General features: G+C 40.9%; 1 protein-coding gene across 1 annotated transcript in view; it reads left to right on the top strand.

Annotated features, from left to right (window-relative positions):
* The first annotated feature begins 349 nt into the window (after nt 1–349).
* LOC123331802 overlaps nt 350–16,426 on the top strand; it is a 66,473-nt gene continuing 50,396 nt past the window's right edge. The window contains exon 1 of the transcript XR_006548580.2: nt 350–998. The gene's annotated coding sequence lies outside the window, so the exon portion shown is untranslated. The remainder of the gene's footprint in view (nt 999–16,426) is intronic.

Here is a 16,426-nt window from a genome sequence, read left to right on the forward strand (position 1 = left end):
CGCACTGGTCCTAGCAGATGAAATGCAGCAGGACTCTATGGTCCTTGCCCCCCCACCCCGCCCTACCATGTCCTCTGCCTGCCTTTTGCCTGTGGAAAACTTCAGTCAAGGAATAAGTTTAATCAGAGAAGTGAGAAATACTGAAACAAAGGAAAACAGTCAAAGGAGACTAAATAATAATGTAGTCATTAAACATAGTCAAGGACCTTTAGTTCTTTCTCAAGGGCTATAGATAGTATTCTGAGCCATATCCTGTGCACTGTCTTATAGATACTAAAACCCCAGCTGGAAAAGTTAACTACATGATAACCAGGACATGAGCTGCCACAATTCCAAGAATTGACCTCAAAGAAATGAGAACAAGTGCACCCCAGAACTAAAGATTAATTGTACCTAAAACAACCAAGATGATGCTAGTCAGACCACTGATGACCAATCTAAGATGACTATTAGAGATGACTATGCTATTTCTGCATGTAACCTCCCCCTGCCACTCTGTCTGTAAGTGGTCTCATCCCCTGCTTGTTGGGAGGAAGTGGGGCGAGTCAGCCTTTGGACAGATGTCTGCCACCCTCTCCCACAGTTGCCGGCACCTGAAATAAAGCAAACCTTCCTTCCACCAACCTGGCCTGCTTATTGGTTTTTGAGCAGCAAACAGCTGGACCCCCCACCCCCACGCATACCTTTCGGTAACAGATTTTGGCACCTAACGTGGGGCTGGCTATGACTGGCTACTGCTGGCTCCTGAACTTTCATGGCACCTGGCTCTCCTGGGTCTTCCAGGGGAGAGCTATGGCCATGACAATGTATTAGCCTGCTGCTCGTGGCTAGCTAGCCCCAGGTAGGGGATTTGGGGGATGTTTTTAGCAGCTGCCAAAACCATTTGTTTTGAGGATCCTCCCTGCTTCTCCCCCGCTCGGCATTGGCTGCAAGCTTGTGCTTTTTCTTGGTGGAATGGAAACTTGCATTTGGCACTAGCTGACAAGCTCCAAGGCTGGGTAAGTCCACCGGTGTGCACAGGGTCAACCTTTCCATTTGTGATTGCTAGTGCTATTTGGGCATTCTTGCCAATTGGTTCTGACTGCTGTCGAGGACTGCTATTTAGGCTGTTTGTGAGCGCTAGTGCTATTTGGGCATTTTGCCAGTTGGTTCTGACATGTGTCTGATGTTGACGATCGTTCATGAGCACTGACTGCTATATGTGCATTTTTGCCAATTGATTCTGATGTCTGTCTGCCATTGGGGACCGTTTGTGAGCATGAAGTGCTATTTGGGTATTCTTGCCAATTGGTTCTGACACCTGACACCTGACTACCGTTGAGGACCATTTGTGAGCACCGAGTGTCATTTGGGTATTTTGCCAGTTGGTTCTGACATCTAACTACCACTGAGGACTATTTGTGCTGGGGAAGTATTTGTTTGGGACTGTACCGGTCACCCTGGGAGAGGGTTTATGACAGATCTATCATTTGGTGTGTGAGCGTGTATTCCATATGCATGATTGGTATTCTTGTTGCCTTATGTAAAATGGGAAATTTAGGTTCAATTCATTAAGAAAAATTTTAGCTGTGAATTTATGACTAAAAAAGAAACATGATTTTTTTGGGGGGGCAATGTATGGCTATAGTATTCTTCAGACTTCAGAGAAGACTGGTTAAGATGAAACATGAAATTCAAAAAAACTGTTTCTTTTTGCATATGCAGTTAGGGAAAGCTAGCTTGATAAAACACCTTTTTCAGACCCCGAGAAAACAAAAATATGCCTGGGAAAAAGCTTGAGGTTGCTGCTTATCATGCCATTAAAATACAAACACAGTCTACTTTGCCTAGATCTTCAGCCTTAGGTTTACTAGACAAAAGAAAAAAGGCTTTAAAATTGAATGTATAATTTGGCTATTCTGGCTATAATCCATAAACTGATTACCTACTTTTGTATTCTTGTAAGACCAAGAGGGAAACTAAAGATGTTTGGGTTTATTAAACATATGTGTTGTGCCACTGAATAAAAATTACCCTATGTAAAAAAAAGTATATTTTTTGAGGTTATGAAATATGTTCTTAAGTTTGCCAATCACAAAATGTTGGTGTAACATTTCAATCACTTGTTTTTGTTAAAACTTTGAAGGGTTAAAAATTGTGATATGTAAAAATGATAAGCAAAGCATTTTGGTATGTAAAGCAAGTAGGATATATGTTGTCAACAAAGAGAAGGTATAAAGAATGGAGATATTTTTGTTGATGAAAAATGATGATAATAATTTTGTCCTATAGTTTTTTGTTTCTGGATAAAGAAATACAGGATAAATTTGTTTGGATCTAGAAAGTGACAAAAGGTTTGTGAAAAAGGAATTTTGAAAAAAAACAATTGTGTACATTGCCAGGAATAAGATTAGACTAAATGTAATTAGGTATACGAATTTTATTAACAGTAAACTAATGCAAGACTGAAGTTGGTTTTTCTGCTAAGAAAGAAAAGTTCTCCTGGAATATTGATCTGATTTGGCAACAGAGACTTCTAATGGAAAGTAATTGTTTTGTTTCTAATCATACTTTGACCCCAATGTTCAGAGTTGGAAAATTGTCCAGTAAAGTTGTTACAGAGTATAACTGCTCTTGATGTGTAACACTGCTGGCTTTGCGTGTACTACTTAAAGCACACGAACAATGTTTGTGTGACAATTGGGTATGAATGATAAAATGTATGGCCTATAAGGCATTCCCCTATTGAGGTACCTCTGAGCCTGTTTATGATATCTGGTTAGTTTTTCCCCAACATGGACAACTAGGCAAATATATAACTAAAAAGGAGGCCTAGCACCGAGGGACATGGATGGACCCAGAGCAGGCAAATAAACGGCTTTAGCAATGTTGGATCAATGCTCTCTATGGAAAGAGCTGCAACTTAAAAGGAGAAAATGACGGAAAAAATATTCATATTTTGAGGTATGGGAAAGTCCATTCTGGCCAATACATGATTTAATTTGAATTTTAGGCTAACCAAAACAGCCTGTTTGTCACCTATTAAACATACACTGTACATCTGCTTGAATCATTAAGATAAAAAATAGCACAAAGGTGGATTTTGATTATTACACTCACTGTAATATGTCTAGCAATTTTCAAATGTTTGTCCAGGTACTATGAAAGCTTATTGCCTTTCTTGTTCTGTACCCGTCCCTCCTCAAGATTGAGGAATATAAAAGAAAAAGGGGGATTGAAACGGAGCAGGACCATAGAGTCCTTGCCCCCCCCCCCACCATGTCCTCTGCCTGCCTTTTGCCTGTGGAAAACTTCAAAGAAGTTTAATCAGAGAAGTGAGAAAAGCTGAAACAAAGGAAAACAGTCAAAAGAGACTAAATAATAATAATGTAGTCATTAAACATAGATAGTATTATATAGATAGTATTCTGAGCCATATCCTGTGCACTGTCTTATAGATACTAAAACCCCAGTTGGAAAAGTTAACTACATGATAACCAGGACATGAGCTGCCACAATTCCAAGAATTGACCTCAAAGAAATGAGAACAAGTGCACCCCAGAACTAAAGATTAATTGTACCTAAAACAACCAAGATGATGCTAGTCAGACCACTGATGACCAATTGAAGATGACCGTTAGAGATGACTGTGCTGTTTCTGCATGTAACCTCCCCCCCCCCCCCCGCTCTGTCTGTAAATGCTCTCATCCACTGCTTGTTGGGGGACGGGGTAAGTCAGCCTTTGGACAGATGTCCACCACCCTCTCCCCTCAGTTGCCGGCATCTGAAACAAAGCAAACTTTCCCTTCCACCAACTTGGCCTGCTTATTGGCTTTTGAGCAGCAGACAGCTAGACCCCACCACACATACCTTTCCTCTTCCAACACAAACATCCTCTTACAACAACACAAACGACGACTCTACACATGGACATCACTAGACGGTCAATGCTGAAATCAGATTAATTATATTCTTTGCAGCCAAAGATGGAGAAGCTCTGTACAGTCAGCAAAAACAAGACCAGGAGCTGACTATGGCTCAAATCATGAACTCCTTATTGCAAAATTCAGACTTAAATTGAAGAAAGTAGGGAAAACCACTAGACCATTCACGTATAAACTAAATCAAATCCCTTACGATTATACAGTAGAAGTGACAAGTAGATTCATGGGATTAGATCTGATAGATAGAGTGCCTGAAGAACTATGGACAGAGATTTGTAACATTGTACAGGAGGTGGTGATCAAAACCATCCCCAAGAAGAAGAAATGCAAAAAGGGAAAATTGTTGTCTGAGGAGGCAAATAGCTGAGAAAGAAGAGAAATGAAAGGCAAAGGAGAAAAGGAAAGATATACCCATCTGAATGCAAAGTTCTAAAGAATAGCAAGGAGATATAAGAAAGCCTTCCTAAGTGATCAATGCAAACAAATAGAGGAAAACAATAAAATGGGAAAGACTAGAGATCTCTTCAAGAAAATCTCTTCAAGGGAATATTTCATGCAAAGATGGGCAAAATGAAGGACAGAAGCAGAAGATATTAAGAAGAGGTGGCAAGAATACACAGAACTATAGAAAAAAGGTCTTAATGACCCAGATAACCACAATGGTGTGATCACTCACCTAGAGCCAGACATCCTGGAGTGTGAAGTCAAGTGGGCCTTAGGAAGCATCACTATGAACAAAGCTAGTGAAGGTGATGGAATTCCAGCTGAGATGTTTTAAATCCTAAAAGATGATGCTGTGAAAGTGCTGTACTCAGTATGCCAGCAAATTTGGAAAACTCAGCAGTGGCCAGGACTGGAAAAGGTCAGTTTTCATTCCAATCCCCCAAAAAAGGCAATGCCAAAGAATGTTCAAACGATCAAACAATTACATTCATTTCACATGCTGGCAAATTAATGCTCAAAATTCTCCAAGCGAGGCTTCGACAGCATGTGAACCGAGAACTTCCAGCTGTCAAAGCTGGATTTAGAAAAGGCAGAGGAACCAGAGATCAAATTGCCAGCATTAATTGGATCATGGAAAAAAGCAAGAGAATTCCAGAAAAGCATCTATTTCTGCTTCATCGACTACACTAAAGCCTTTGACTGTATTGATCACAACAAACTGTCCAAAATTCTTAAAGAGATGAGAATACCAGAACATCTTAGCTGCCTCCTTAGGAATCTGTATTCAGGTGAAGGAGCAACAGTTAGAACCAGACATGGAACAATGGACTGGTTCTAAATTGGGAAAGGAGTACATCAAGACTGTATATTCTCACCCTGCTTATTTAACTTCTATGCAGAGTACATCATGTGAAATGCCAGACTGGATGAAGCACAAGCTGGAATCAAGATTGCCAGGAGAATATCAATAACCTCAGATATGCAGATGACACCACCCTTATGGCAAAAAGCAAAGAGGAACTGAAGAGCCTCTTGAAGAAGGTGAAAGAGGAGAATGAAAAAGCTGGCTTAAACATGCAGAAAATGAAGATCATGGCATCCAGTCCCATCACTTCATGGTAAATAGATGGGGAAACAGTGACAGACTTTATTTTCTTGGGCTCTAAAATCACTGTAGATGGTGACTGCAGTCATGAAATTAAAAGACGCTTGCTTCTTGGAAGAAAAGATATGACAAACATAGACAGCATATTAAAAACCTGAGACATTACTTTGCCAACAAAGGTCTGTCTAGTCAAAGCTATGGTTTTTCCATTAGTCATGTATGGATGTGAGAATTGGACCATAAAGAAAGCTGAGCACTGAAGAATTGATCCTTTTGAACTGTGGTGTTGTAGGAGACTCTTGAGAGTCCCTCAGACTGCAAGGAGGTCAAACCAGTGACTCCTAAAGGAAATCAGTCCTAAATATTCATTGGAAGGACTGATGCTGAAGCTGAAGCTCCAGTACTTTGGCCACCTGATTTGAAGGTTGGAAAAGACCCTGATGCTTGGAAAGATTAAAGGCAAAAGGAGAAGGGGATGGCAGGGGGTGAGATGATTAGATAGTTCTTGGTTCACATACTGTTGAAGCCTAACTTGAAGGATTTTGAGCATAATCTTGCTAGCATGTGAAATGTGTGCAATTGTACAGTAATTTGAACATTCGTTGGCATTGCCTTTCTTTGAGATTGGAATGAAAACTGACCTTTTCCAGTCCTGTGGCCACTGCTGAGTTTTCTGAATTTGCTGGCATATTGAGTGCAGCACTTTAACAGCACCATCTTTTAGGATTTTAAATTAGCTCACCTGGAATTCCATCACCTCCACTAGCTTTGTTCATAGCAATGCTTCCTAAGGCCCACTTGACTTCACATTCCAGGATGTCTGGCTCCAGGTGAGTGACCACACCATCGTGGTTATCTGGGTTATTAACACCTTTTTTGTACACTTCTGTGCATTCTTGGGCTTCCCTCATAGCTCAGTTGGTAAAGAATCCGCCTGCAATGCAGGAGACCCCGGTTCAATTCCTGGGTCAGGAAGATCTGCTGGAGAAGGGATAGGCAACCCATTCCAGTATTCTTGGGCTTCCCTTGTTGGTAAAGAATCCACCTGCAATGCAGGAGACCTGGGTTCAATCCCTGGGTCGAGAAGATCCCCTGGAGAATGGAAAGGCTACCCGCTCCAGTATTCAGGCCTGGAGAATTCCATGGACTGTATAGTCCATCGGGTTGCAAAGAGTTGGACAGGACTGAGCGACTTTCACTTTCACTTTCTGTGTATTCTTGCCACCTTTGCTTAATCTTTTCTGCTTCCATTAGGTCCTTGTCATTTTTGTCTTTTACTGTGTATCTTTGCATGAAATGTTCCCTTGGTATCTCTGATTTTCTGGAAGAGATCTCTAGTCTTTCCCAATCTATTGTTTTCCTCTACTTCTTTGCATTGTTCACTTAAGTAGGCTTTCTTATCTTTCCTTGCTGTTCTTTGGACCTCTGCTTTCAGTTAGGTATATCTTTCCCTTTCTCCTTTGCCTTTTACTTTTCTTCTTTTCTCAGGTATTTGTAAGGCCTCCTCACAACCTCTTTGCCTTCTTGAATTTCTTTTTCTTGGGAGTAGTTTTGGTCACCACCTCCTATACAGGTGTTATGAACCTCTATCCATAGTTCTTCAGGCATCTACCAGATCTAATCCCTTGAATCTATTTGTCACTCCCACTGTATAATCATAAGGGATTTGATTTAGGTCATACCTAAATGGTCTAGTGGTTTTCCCTACTTTCTTCAGTTTAAGTCCAAATTTTGCAATAAGGAGCTGATGATCTGAGCCAGTCAGGTCCAGGTCTTGTTTTTGCTGACTCTATAGAGCTTCTCCACCTTTGACACCTTTAAGAGGAACCCACAAACACCTCAGACTCAAACCTTATGACACAAACCCTCAAATTTTCAGAGACTTCACACTACGAACACAAATGTTTAAATACTTGGACCCCTTCAATGGCATAGAGCCTCAGGAGGCCCTGAACACAGACTCCCAAATACTTCAGACTCATATTTTGAAACACAGATACTGAAGTGGTTTCAGAGAGTACATATTCAAACTCTGGAGCACAGGTACTCAGAGAGTTCAAGGACCTCACACTCTGATTTCCTACACCAAATATCTTAAAACCAAATTTGAACAGATTCTCTAAAAGTTCTAAGGTTTTGGATCCTAAACCCAGACCTCCCAAATAAGTCAGACCTAAATCATGTGAAATACTGACTCTGAAGGATTTCAGTGACCACATACACTGAATATGGAACATAATTTAACTCAGACTCAAATCTTGGAACACAGACAATCAAAGCATTTTAAAACCTGTACCCTGAAAAAGATTTTAAATACCACAGAGTCATACCTTGGGATACATGCCCTCAAAGATTTCAGAGACTTCATACCTGAAGACAGACCAAAAATATATCACAAACAAACCTTGGGACAGAGGCCCTATAAAATACTGAGATCAGCATTATTCACAGCAACCAAAAGGTAGAAGCTACCCAAGTATCCATTGAGAACGAATAGAGAAACAAAATGCAGCATATACATAAAATGGAATACTATTCAGCCTTGAAAAGAAAGGAGAAATTCTAACACATACATACATTGTCCAAAACCAAGCAGAAGTCAAAGGACATAGTGGTTTGAAAAACTGTTTAAAATTCTTTTACAATCCTCTCATCAAAGGGTGAAATCTAATTCTCCTCCACTTAAATGTAGGCTGGCCTTAAAGATTTACTTGCCTTTTTTCCAGTGGTCATGTATGGATGTGAAAGTTGGACTGTGAAGAAAGCTGAGCATCGAAGAATTGATGCTTTTGAACTGTGGTGTTGGAGAAGACTCTTGAGAGTCCCTTGGACTGCAAAGAGATCCAACCAGTCCATCCTAAAGATCAGTCCTGGGTGTTCATTGGAAGAACTGATACTGAAGCTGAAACTCCAGTACTTTGGCCACCTCATGCGAAGAGTTGACTCATTGGAAAAGACTCTGATGCTGGGAGGGACTGGGGGCAGGAGGAGAAGGGGACGACAGAGGATGAGATGGCTGGATGGCATCACTGACTCGATGGACGTGAGTCTGAGTGAACTCCGGGAGATGGTGATGGACAGGGAGGCCTGGCGTGCTGCGATTCATGGGATCGCAAAGAGTCGGACACGACTGAGCGACTGAACTGAACTGAACTGAATAAACAGAATGTGGTGGAAATAATGCCACATACCTTCTAAGACTAGGCCATAAAAGGCAATACAGCCTCCGCCTGGCTCTCTCTTGGGATGCTTACTCTTGGGACACAGCCATGCTCTGAAAAAGCCCAAGCCACCTAGAGGCCCCACATGTGGGCTTTCTTTAGGCAAAGCTCCCCTGCAGAGGTCCCAGCTGGCACCCAGCACAACAACCAGATAAGTGAGTGAAGAAGACTTCAAAATGACTCCAGAAACAGACAGCTGCCTGTCTGGAACCACATGAGAGATCCCCAACTGTGAACTGCCTAGCCAAGCCCAGTCAACTCCCAGATCTGTGAAAGATGATAAATGATTGTGATTATGTCATGTCACTAAGTTTGGGATGGTTAGCTATGCAGTTATATAAAACTAAAATTCTGAGAGTCTAGGGGATGTGAGAGTCAAGGGGATGCAGTCTATGAGGGCTCAGCCTTTAGAGAACCCAGCAAGGCAGAGAAATAGAAGAAAGTAGGTGGAGGGTAATACATGGAAGATAACCAGCATGGCCCCCTTCAAACACTCCACCACAGTATAGACAGAAAACCTTTCAATACCATCTTCAGGAACTCAAAACTCTGTGATTGACTGATTGTAATTTTTTTTCTGGCCCCACTGTGAGGCATGTGGGATCTTTGTTCCCCACCAGGGGCTGAACCCAACTGAGTTCCAGAGAATAGCAAGGAGAAATAAGAAGGCCTTCTTAAATGAACAATGCAAAGAAATAGAGGAAAACAATAGCAGGGGAAAGAGTAGAAATCTCTTCAAGAAAATTGGAGACACCAAGGGAACATTTCATGCAAAGATGGGCATGATAAAGGACAGCAATGGCAAGGACTTAAAAGAAGCAGAAGAGATGGCAAGAATACACAGAAGAACTGTACAAAAAAGATCTTAATGACCCAGATAAGCACTCACCTAGTATAGTCACTTAATGACCCTTTATAGTAACTCACCTAGAGCCAGACATCCTGGAGTGTGAAATTAAGTGGGCCTTAGGAAGCATTACTATGGACAAAGCTAGTGGAGGTGACACAGTTCCAGCTGAGTTATTTCATATCCTGAAAGATGATGCTGTTAAAGTGCTGCACTCAATATGTCAGCAAATTTGGAAAATTCACCAGTGGCCACAGGACTAGAAAAGGTCAGTTTTCATTCCAATCCCAAAGACAGGCAATGCCAAAAATGTTCAAACTACTGTACAATTGCACTCATTTCACATGCTAGCAAGGTCATGCTTAAAATCCTTCAAGCTAGGCTTCAGCAGTATGTGAACCAAGAACTTCCAGATGTAGAAGCTGGGTTTATAAAATGCAGAGGAACCAGAGATCAAATTGCCAACATCCATTGGATCATAAAGAAAGCAAGGGAATTCCTGAAAACCATCTACTTCTGCCTCATTGACTATGCCAAAGCCTTTGACTGTGTGGATCACAACAAACTGTGGAAAATTCTTCAAGAGATGGGAATACCAGACCACATTACCTGCCTCCTGAGAAACCTGTATGCAGGTCAAGAAGCAACAGTTAGAACTGGATATGAACAAGGGACTGGTTCAAAGTTGGGAAAGAAGTATGACAGGGCTGTATATTGTCACTCTGCTTATTTAACTTCTGTGCAGAGTACATCATGGGAAATGCCAGGCTAGATGAATCACAAGCTGGAATTAAGATTGCCAGGAGAACTATCAACAACCTCAGACTAAGATAAATGGATGATACCACTCTAATGGCAGAAAGTGAAGAGCCTCTTGATGAGAGTGAAAGGGGAATGAAAAAGCTGGCTTAAAACTCAACATTCAAAAAACTATGATCATGGCATCTAGTTCCATCAGTTCATGGCAAATAGATGGGGGGAAAGTGGAAACAATGGCAGATTTTTATTTTCTTGGGCTCCAAAATCACTGTAGATGGTAACTGCAGCCATGAAATTTAAAAGATGCTTGCTTTAATATGACCAAGCATATTAAAATGCAGAGACATTACTTTGCTGACAAAGGTCCATGTAGTCAAAGCTGTGATTTTTCCATTAGTCATGTGTAGATGTGAGAGTTGGACCATAAAGAAGGCTGAGCGCTGAAGAAGTGATACCTTCGACTGTGGTGCTGGAGAAGACTCTCGAGAGTCCTTAGACAGGAAGGAGATCAAACTAATCAATTCTTAAGGAAATCAGTCCTGAGTATTCATTGGAAGAACTGATGCTGATGCTCCAGTTCTTTGGCCACTTGATGCTAAGAGCCAACTCATTAGAAAAGACCCTGATGCTGGGAAAGATAGAAGGCAGGAGAAGGGGGCAACAAAGGATGAGATGGTTGGATGGCAGCACCAACTCAATGCAAATGAGTTTGAGCAAACTCAAGGAGATAGTGAAGAACAGGGAAGCCTGGCAGGCTGCAGTCCATGGGGTCGCAAAGAGCTGGACACGACTTAGCAACTGAACAAGAACCCTGCAGTGGAAGCAAGGAATCTTAACCACTGGACTGCCAGGGAAGTCCATCTGTGATTTATTTTAATGGCTGTACTAGATTCTTTGTACTTCTCCATATACACCATGCTGCTTCTTTCCTCCAAGACTATTTATGACTTTCCTTCTAGAATATCCTTTCATTTTTTTAAAGAAAAGTTTGTCAAGAAACTTCTTATATTGAACAGTGACATAATAATGAAAGCAACATCATTAAAATAAGATTACAAATATGTCTTTTAGAACCCTCCTACATTGTTGATGGGAATGTAACTTGATGCAGTACCATGGAAAAGAGTATGGAGATTCTTCAGAAAACTAAAAATAGACCTAGCAATCCCACTCCTGGGCATATATCCAGACAAAACTATAATTCAAAAAGATACATGCATCCTTATGCTCAGTTCAGTTCAATTCAGACAGTCAGTCGTGTCCAACTCTTTGCAACCCCATGGACTGCAGCATGCCAGGCCTCCCTGTCCATCACTGACTCCCAGAGTTTACTCAAACTGATGTCCATTGAGTCGGTGATGCCATCCAACCATCTCATCCTCTGTCGTCCCCTTTCTCTTCCCACCATCAATCCTTCCCAGCATCAGGGTCTTTTCAAATGAGTCAGTTCTTTGCATCAGGTGGCCAAAGTATTGGAGTTTCAGCTTCAACATCAGTCCTTCCAATGAATATTCAGGACTGATTTCCTTTAGGATGGACTGGTTGGATCTCCTTGCAGTCCAAGGGACTCTCAAGAGTCTTCTCCAACATCATAGTTCAAAAGCATCAATTCTTTGGTGCTCAGCTTTCTTTATAGTCCAACTCTCACATCCATACATGACTACTGGAAAAACCATAGCCTTGACTAGATGGACCTTTGTTGGCAAAGTAATGTCTCTGCTTTTTAATATACTGTCTAGGTTAGTCATAACTTTTCTTCCAAGGAGTAAGCATCTTTTAATTTCATGGCTGCAGTCACCATCTGCAGTGATTTTGGAGCCCCAAAAAATAAAGTCAGTCATTGTTTCCATCGTTTCCCCATCTATTTGCCATGAAGTGATGGGACTGCATGCCATGATCTTAGTTTTCTGAATGTTGAGTTTTAAGCCAACTTTTTCACTCTCCTCTTTCACTTTCAACAAGAGGCTCTTTAGTTCTTCTTCGCTTTCTACCATAAGGGTAGTTTCATCTGCATATCTGAGGTTATTGATATTTCTCCCGGCAATCTTGATTCCAGCTTGTGCTTCATCCAGCCCAGTGTTTCACATGATGTACTCTGCATACAAGTTAAATAAGCAGGGTGACAATATACAGCCTTGATGTACTCCTTTCCCTATTTGGAACCAGTCTGTTGTTCCATGTCCAGTTCTAATTGTTGCTTCCTGACCTGCATACAGACTTCTCAAGAGGCAGATAAGGTGGTCTGGTATTCCCATCACTTGAAGAATTTTCCACAGTTTGTTGTGATTCACACACTTAAAGGCTTTAGTGTAGTCAATGAAGCAGAAATAGATGGTTTTCTGGAATTCTCTTGCTTTTTCTATGATCCAATGGATGTTGGCAATTTGATCCTCCTCCTTTTTGAAACACAGCTTCTATATCTGAAAGTTCTCAGTTCACGTACTGTTGAAGCCTAGCCTGGAGAATTTTGAGCATTACTTTGCTAGTGTGTGAAATAAGTGCAATTGTGCAGTAGTTTGAAAATTTTTGGCATTGCCTGTCTTTGGAATTGGAATGAAAACCGACCTTTTCCACTGTGGCCACTGCTGAGTTTTCCAAATTTGCTGGCATACTGAATATACTTTAACAATATCATCTTTTAGGATTTCAAATAGCTCAACTGGAATTCTGTCACCTCCACTAGCTTTTTTATAGTGATGCTTCCTAAGGCCCTCTTGACTTTGCACTCCAAAATGTCTGGCTCTAGGTGAGTGATCACACCATCGTGATCAGTTTGGTTAGTTTTCTGTGATTGTGATTTTCATTCTTTCTTCCCTCTGGTGGATAAGGATAAGAGGCTTGTGGAAGGTTCCTGATGGAAGGGACTGGCTGTAGGGAAAGCTGGGTCTTACTCTGGTGGGCAAGGCTAAAAGGTGGGGAGGAGCCTTTATTCAGCCTTTATTATCCCAGCACAGAGGTTCTGCCCATAGACATGGCCTGAGCAGAGGCCCAGGCTTTTATTTATCTAAACTAGACTTCATAGTAAGCACTGTGAAGGGCAGGGACCATGTTGGTCTCATTCTCAACTGTAATCCCAATGCTTAACATAAGATTGGCAAACAGATACTCAAAAATCCCCCTTGACTGAATGCATAAAATTGAATCCCCAAGAAGCCAGCATGGCAACAACCCTGCACTTAATTTATTAGTAAATATGACTTGTTTGGAAGGTGAAACATGTTCTGAATCATTTTTATTGACTCAAAAAAGCAAGGAAAATGAGTGAAAAGTGTTATTTATATACTCTAGTATCTCAGGTTTGGAAAGACCCAGTAAACAAAGGCACCAAAAATGATAGCTTAAAAATTACAAAAATTTAAATCAATAAAATGAGCTGGCCAGTGCAATGGACCCTGTTGAATGCCCTCAGGAGCATAGTGGCAGAGATAGGATAGTAAGCCTTTATAACAAAGGAAATTTTTAGGAAAATGAAGAGGCTAAGGCAGAAAGTAACTTGCAGACTCTTAAAATCCCTTCTGTTGAAGGGGAAAAGAATGATTCTGACACTTATTAAAATGGCAAGGAAGACTTTTATTAGGTACTATTGCAATAATTATATTGGGGAGGAAAAGCTTTTCCTCTATCATCTTAGTTTGATTGGGAACCTGCAAATTAAAGTGACACAAGACACTAAATGGTAGCAGAATATGTAAAAGCCCAGAATATGCCACTTTGGCATAAGAATTCTTTTAGCTGAAGGCAACTGAAGACCCATGCCCCCATCTCTCTACTAGGAAGGATCGCTGGAGATAACTAAACACTTATCATCCCAGAGGTCGCCCCAGAGGGATCTACATAAAAATTTTACTAACAAAGTCATTAATGCCCCATACATTTAACTTCTCACAATTTGCCACTCTTAGAAACTCAAGGTCCTTTTCTTTTGTCTTGTCACTTCTCTAAAATGTATTGTTCTCAGGAATTCCCTGGCACTTTAACTGCTTGGGCCAGGTTCAATCCCTGGTTGGGGAACAAAGATCCTGAAAACCATGCAGTACAGGCAAAAAACTAAATAAAATGTATCGTTCTCTTGTTAAGATACTGTGTAAGCCAAGTTCTAAACACCTGTTTGAACTCCTCATCACTGAGTGTTCCCATGTATATGCACAATGCAGGCATTAATGAAAGTGAAGTCTCTCAGCCTTGTCCAACTCTGCGACCCCATGGACTATAGCCAGCCAGGCTCCTCTGTCCGTGGGATTTTCCAGGCAAAGATACTGGAGGGGATTGCCATTTCCTTCTCCAGGGGATCGTCCCAACCCAGGGATCGAACCCAGGTCTCCTGCATTGCAGGCAGACTCTTTACCATTTGAGCTACCAGGGAATCCCCTAGCAGGCATTAATAAACCTGTTTGATTTTCTCTTGTTAATCTGTATTTTGTCAGTCTTTAGGACTCTAGCCAATAAACCTAGGATCAGTAGAAGAAACATTTTTTTCCTCCTCTACAACAGATTAGCTAGAGAAAAGACAGATTTTTATTCATGTATGTATGTACAGGAATTTACAGAAAAATGTGATTCAAGGAGGCATTTAGAATTGGGGTTTTTGTACCATCTTATTAGGGGAAAGGAAAGGAAGAAGAGAGCTTAAGGGAAAACAAATAACTTTTTGGAATGATAAATAGGCCCTTAGGAGAACAGATGGAAGATATGGTAGTTTTGCAAAATATGTTTATATGTGATCCAGAAGCTTCTCATCTCTGATGATAAAAGTTAATCTTCCCTTGTTGCTCCCAGAAAGAGGATTTATGACAATTTAGTTATTTGCAGAAACTCTGCTTTTAGGCAGATAAGAGATTTCAGGAACTCAAATACCTTCTTCTCCAAATAATTTTAATGCCACAGTGGCATATTCTGGACTCCATCAAGTGTCAAGTATCAAGACTTTCACAATAGGGGAGAGAGTTTGGGCTCAATTCTGAATACAGTGAGGTCAAGTGGGGATTTATAGCCAATGGGCAGAATGAAGGGTCAGTAGATGGAAAATTACTAAGGAGACATCAAGAGTAGAAAGATTCTTGCTAAACCAACTCTACAGGATTCTTACTGAAGGCAAGCTAAGGTGATCAGATATCAAGGACAGGGGAGTCTCTTTAAGCTGATTTAGTAAGATTCTTGCTGCAATTGGACTAGGCAGACAGAAGACAGGGCCCAGGTACAAGGCCTAGTTGAGAAGAGGTCTCAGAGGAGCCTGCTAAAGTTTGATCACGGGAAAAGTCTGTCACTTCTGAGCTCAAACTGAAGCTGACCTCAGTATTTATCACGTTTTCTGAACTCCAAGGGCACTCTATGATCATGGCCCAAATGGAGTCAGAGACAATTGTAGCATGTTGCTTTTCCTGCTCTGCTCACAAAAAAGAAAGGAGAAATATCATCTAACCAAAACTGACCCAGGAACATTATGGAATGGGAGAAAATACTTACAAGCCATGTATCTAAGGGGTTAATATCCAAAATACATAAAGAACTCACACAACTCAATACCAAACAAAACAATCCAATTTAAAAATGGGCAGAAGAGAATAGACATTTTTCCAAAGAAGTCATCCAGATAGCCAATAGGCACATAAAAGATGCTCAACACCTAATCATCAGGGAAATACAAATCAAAATCACAATAAGATATCACCTCATTCCTGTTAGGATGGCTATCATCAAGAAGACAAGAGAGAACAGTACTGGTGAGAATGCAGCAAAAAGGGAATTCTTAGGCACTATTGATGGGACAGCCATCATTCCGCAATAGAAAATAGTATGAAGGTCCCTCAAAAAATTAAAAATAGAGCTACTCTATGACTTAGCAGTCCCACTCCTGGGTATATGCCTGAAGAAAATGAAAATAGGATATCGAAAAGATAGCTACACTGCCATGTTTATTGTAACAGCCAATATATTGGAAACAACCTAAGTGTCCATCAATAGATGAATGGATAAAGATGTGATATATATATAGCCCACCAGGCTCCTCCACCCATGGGATTTTCCAGGCAAGAGTACTGGAGTGGGGTGCCATTGCCTTCTCCAATATATATATATATATATATATATATGTACATATGTATATATATATGTATGTATGTATATATAT

This window comes from Bubalus bubalis, chromosome X, assembly GCF_019923935.1.
Source record: "Bubalus bubalis isolate 160015118507 breed Murrah chromosome X, NDDB_SH_1, whole genome shotgun sequence".
NCBI classification, from domain to species: Eukaryota; Metazoa; Chordata; class Mammalia; order Artiodactyla; family Bovidae; genus Bubalus; species Bubalus bubalis.